Raw genomic sequence first — 5,327 nt, forward strand, 5'->3', positions numbered from 1 at the left:
ATGTTGGGACTTCACGTATTTCTGTTGTTAACGCACGAGGGTATAAGTTTTTCAAGATATTCGGTCCAGCAATCATGAAAATGCATTAGGTAGTGTAAGTGTTTAATAAGTGATTTGAGTTATTGTTTCTTAAATAAGGCATTCGCAGTGCTGTAGTCCCATAATTTTCAGATGGTATACGTTCTTTTGTGATGATCTATGATTGTCATAAGAGAGATTGAAAGCATTTTTTAAATGAACAATATAAATCTTGTGTATTTAATTCAATTAAAATATATAGGATATATTACTGTTTTATAGTCTAAAAGCATTTCATGCTATTTTCTTGATGACACTCCTTACTCAAATCACACCATTAATAACATAAATCGGTGTAGGTATGGAGAAGGAACAGAAATAATTTTTTTTTCTCATATTTTGAGCACCTGTTAAGAACATGAGAGAGAAACACGGTAATATAGTCACTTTATGATTGGAGTCATGGCCCGATTAAATAAATAGAAACGAAACAAAAGTAGAAAGTACTATAAGCTTTGAAGAAGGTACACTCCCATGACTAAGATTAAGCAGAGGGTATACGGTGTGCACCGCCGTGTACCCTCGACTACAGCCCTGGGCATACGTCTATATTTTGGTGTATATCCATCCAAACACCAATATCAATTTCCAAAACACAAGGTCGTGGTGTATTGAGAATCCTTATGCTCTGCATTAGGAGCTCTCACATGCATGAAAAAGTGGTGTCTGGGTATTTACGTCTCAGTAACGCATCATTGGCCCCGGATTTTTTCACATCATTAACTTCGACAGGTAGTGTTCCGTCCGTTCACAGGACCACTCAGTGAACACGAAAACCACCATGCCTGCTTCTAGCAGGTCGAGCATATACATCAAGACAATGCAGTTATTGGATGAAGTTTTCAGTGATAGGATCATCTTCGTAAGGGACTGGCCTCAAGATCGCCGGATTTGTCTCCACCAGACTTCTTTTTATAGGGGGCAACAAAAACTTTGATATGCAAGGTCCGATTCAAACAGCTCCAGAACTGCTGTAACCCACGCAAAACATCTATCTATATACTTGTTTGTATTCTTGTGTTCCAACTGTACAATTTCTTGCCGTCTACCGCAGAGCAACTTCTGGAACACTCGTTATTATCTTCCCAATTTCTCAGGGCATCCAAAGTTCTTTTTCCTCACAGAAGCTATACCATCTATAAATATTACAAACCAAACAATACATGGTGTACCTAAGATATGAAAAATTTATAAGCGTTAAAGGCCTAAATTTTTTCTTTGTATTCATTTGCGGCCGAATGGTGACAGCGCGTGCCTACCTGCATGATTAAAGGATCGGTTTCCGGAGAGCCCTCTGTGCTGATCCAGTGTCGCTACACAATTGGGAACTATTTGAATAAAGACGAAGCTAACTGAATTCTAGAGACAGAAATGATGTGTTGAGGGCCGATGTGCTCATTGAGCATTAACCAGTTGAACATGGACCATATGGCTGGCCATCATCCGTCGTAAATTGTTAACCCAGTGATTCGAGGGGATGCACTTATGTTAGAAACGATACTCTAGAAGTTCAATTTATTAACTTTTCGTCTTTCAGTGATATTTCCTGAAAAATTATGTTTTTTCCAATTTCGTTAATATATTATTCGAACAGTAATGAGCTTTTCTTGCCAATATATATATATTTCATTTCATTTCATTTCATTTATTTGCCTGTTTCATTAGCTTACAAAGCATGAGAAATTCTCATGTAAGCATTACAGTTGTCAGAAAGAAAGAAAAAAAAAACATACAATATTGTGAAGTACCAGAAGTATACATCATGCAATCTTTCTAAAAATACAAAACCACATAATTAGGTAACTGTCTGTACCACACCAGGCATGTACTCACGGGTAAGTATCTGTTTCCAACTCTTCAGTTAATGAGTCATTTAAATATTCTTTAATTGTATAATAGCACTTTTCAGTGAGTAGATTATATAAAGTCTTACCAAGAATGGAAACATTGGTCATATTTTTCAAGTACAGAGGAAGTTTATTATACAATCTGACACAATTCATGTACACGGTTTTGCTTATATTAGCATATTTTTGATGCATCACAAATATGTCACTACCTTGTCTTGTATTATGACTATGAACATTTTTATTAAAGATAAAAAGATGCTTGTTTTTCACAGTAAAAAGAATAGATTTATAGATGTATAAGCTGGGGAGTGTTAAAATTTTTGCTTCTATGAAAACCTTTTTACATGACGATTTTGTGGGTAACCCAAAAATTATTCTAATCGCTTTCTTTTGCAATCGGAAAGTGCTTAAACTATTTTCAGCAGATCCCCAGTGTATTATGCCGAAGTTAATTAATGAATTAAACTTGGCGTAGTAAAAGCTAAGAAGTGCTTCTCTCGATACAGTACCTTGAAGTTTGTATAAGGCAAAACACACGCTACTTAGTTTCTTGTTTAAAGTGGAGATATGAGCAGACCATGAAAGATCATCACTTATGATTACACCTAAAAGCTTTGTTATGCAAGAATATTGGAGTAAGTTAGAAGATATTTTTATTCTAGGTGATATACGCGGTTTTCCTGGAAAATGAAAATGTAAGAGGATCGATTTATCATGATTTATAATTAACCTATTCGCTGTTATCCATTTTACTAATTTGTCCGTAAAAATGTCAGATTTCCTCTCAACTTCTTCTATTGATTTTCCTGATATTATCATACTGATGTCATCAGCATATAGAATACATTTCGCTGGATGCATAAATTCTAACAAGTCATTTATATATATCAGGAAGAGAATAGGACCCAAAATGGAACCTTGAGGAACACCTCTGATTACAGGTGATAAAGACGAACAAGTTGTTTGATACCCATCTGCAGCTAATTTTGATATTTGTACCGCTTGTTGCCTACTGGATAAATAAGAGAGAAACCAGTTGTGAGCTACTCCTCTAATACCATAAGCATACAACTTGCTTAAAAGAATAGCATGATCAATTCTATCAAAAGCTTTGGATAAGTCGATGAATAGGCCAACAACATATTTACTGTTTTTTATATATATATATATATTTCTGTACATATATATATATATATATTTCTGTACTATAATCTCAAAAAGTTCTCTTTCTATTGCAGAGACGTAGTTACATTCACGCCCACCAGAAGGCAGTTTAGTCGAAATAAGCAATATGGCTTCTACAGGCCATAGAACGTTGTGTGCGCTTGACTTTCATGCAACTAAGTCCGTTGTGCAAGCTCAATCGCATTTATGTAGAAAATTTTGAGCATTTGTGCTGCCACTTGTTACAACTGTGGTTGAATTGAGTGTGTGCGTCACTGCAGCTGTGGCCGATATCGACCCTGACATGATAGGAAGAGTTTGGCTGGCAGGAACTTGATCATAGACTAAATGTGCGTCGTGGATCGCATATTAAACATTTATATCTTAGAAAAAAAAAAATATGGAGTTGATCAATCAGTGTGTGTTAATCTGTTTACATACATGTTATTAAAAGGAAAAAAAAAATCACTGAAATCGGGAACATCATTTTGAAAGTTTAACGTTCCACTGTTATACTCCAAGGCTAACGGAAGCGGTGATGATAACACTGAACGAAATGGTGGAATGAAGACAGTCGTAGGAAACGGGAAGCCTCTGAGAAAACCCACGCACATAGTTTATTTCCACTGCAATCAACCGAATACATCCGATCGGGATCAAATTTAACATTGTGGTACACTTTGATCTGTTATACATGCGTGTCGAATATCGCAGTGTGCAGGCTTTATGGTTCCTGAGTTATAGAATATCAAATTTATGGTCTGGACGTGGTGACATTTTTATAAAGATTCGCTATAAAAAGCAATTATGGATTTTTTTCTACGCAAACTTATATTAGTTGTCTGTCCAGACTTATGTGTCAACTCACGTTACTTATATTTTATTAACATTCCTACCGCTTGCATTTAAGACTCTCCTCTAAGCTCAGCCACATTTTATTTTTATTTTTTTAATTTAGTAACATGAAGAGTATGAAGAATATATATATAAGTCGGAAGTGAGCCAGATAGTATCTCCACACATTATTACATAAACTATTAACAGTTTCTAAATCTTTGTTTACAGGTCAGAAATTTCGGTGCGTAGTTAATATCATTAACTTTTGGGCATAAAAAATTTATTCACTATACGGAGGATCTTCAAAACAATTATTAGTTCAAATAATATCATTCTATACATTCTATCTGGCTTACTTGGTACATTTTTCATGTTCCTTGTCTTTATACAGGGTGATTTTTAAAAAACCTCATGCATTTCATCTGGGTCTAGAATTTCTAACTGAAGTCCGATTTTCATGTGGTTTGGAGCAAATGATCAAGAAGAATGTGAGATTTAAGGGACTATGTTTATTAGTTTAAATTCATCCCGGATAATATCGGTCATGACTCAAGAAAAACAGCAAATATTCGCCAGTGTACCTTACGATTGGAATGAGGTGCGGAGGTTTGAGTTTTCTCTGTTAGATGTCAACCTCGCCAAAGTCAACAAGAAACTGGGCCGTTGACTTGGGAATTGTTGAATTGTTCAGTTTTGTGCTATTGTGTGATTGTGATCAGGACACAGTGAGAATGGTATACTCTTTGGAGCAACGTGTGTTTATCGTTAAAAGTTTTTGCAGAATGAAATCTGTTATTGCTACGCAAAGGACGTTTAGAAACAAATTTGCCTCACGTTCTGTTCCAGACAGGAATATAATATTGTCGCTAGTGAATAAATTGGAAGCAACAGGATCGCTTCTGAGTGAGACACGGAAGTATCGGACCCCGCAAGCAGGTGTTGTGAAAGTTGTCAGTTATCGACTCCTTCGGTCGCCCAAGAAATAATTTTTACATTTATGGGTGTTAACCCTAACACTTAATTTGTATTCTGCAATTTCGCTTCAAAAATCCAAAACCTCATTGCAGTTGTAAGGTACACTGACGAATATTTGCTGTTTTTCTTGAAGCATGGCCAATATTACCCGGGATGAATTTAAACCAGTAAATCTCCCATCCTTCCTTGTTCATTTGCCCCACACTGCATGAAAATCAGACTTCAGTTAGAAATTTTAGATCCAAATGAAACCACGAGTTAAAAAAGCCCTGTATTATTCACGAAAATTCAAAAAGTGGGTATGATGTTAGGAAAGAGACTTAATACAAAGATAAAAAGCCTTTTAAGAGTTAATGCTTTTGTTAAGAAACAATGACCACTATATAAACACCTAGAAATTTATTTTTAAAAAATAGCGAGACA

This window comes from Thermobia domestica, chromosome 11 (genome assembly GCF_964235325.1).
Source record: "Thermobia domestica chromosome 11, izTheDome1.hap1.1, whole genome shotgun sequence".
Classification (NCBI taxonomy): Eukaryota; Metazoa; Arthropoda; class Insecta; order Zygentoma; family Lepismatidae; genus Thermobia; species Thermobia domestica.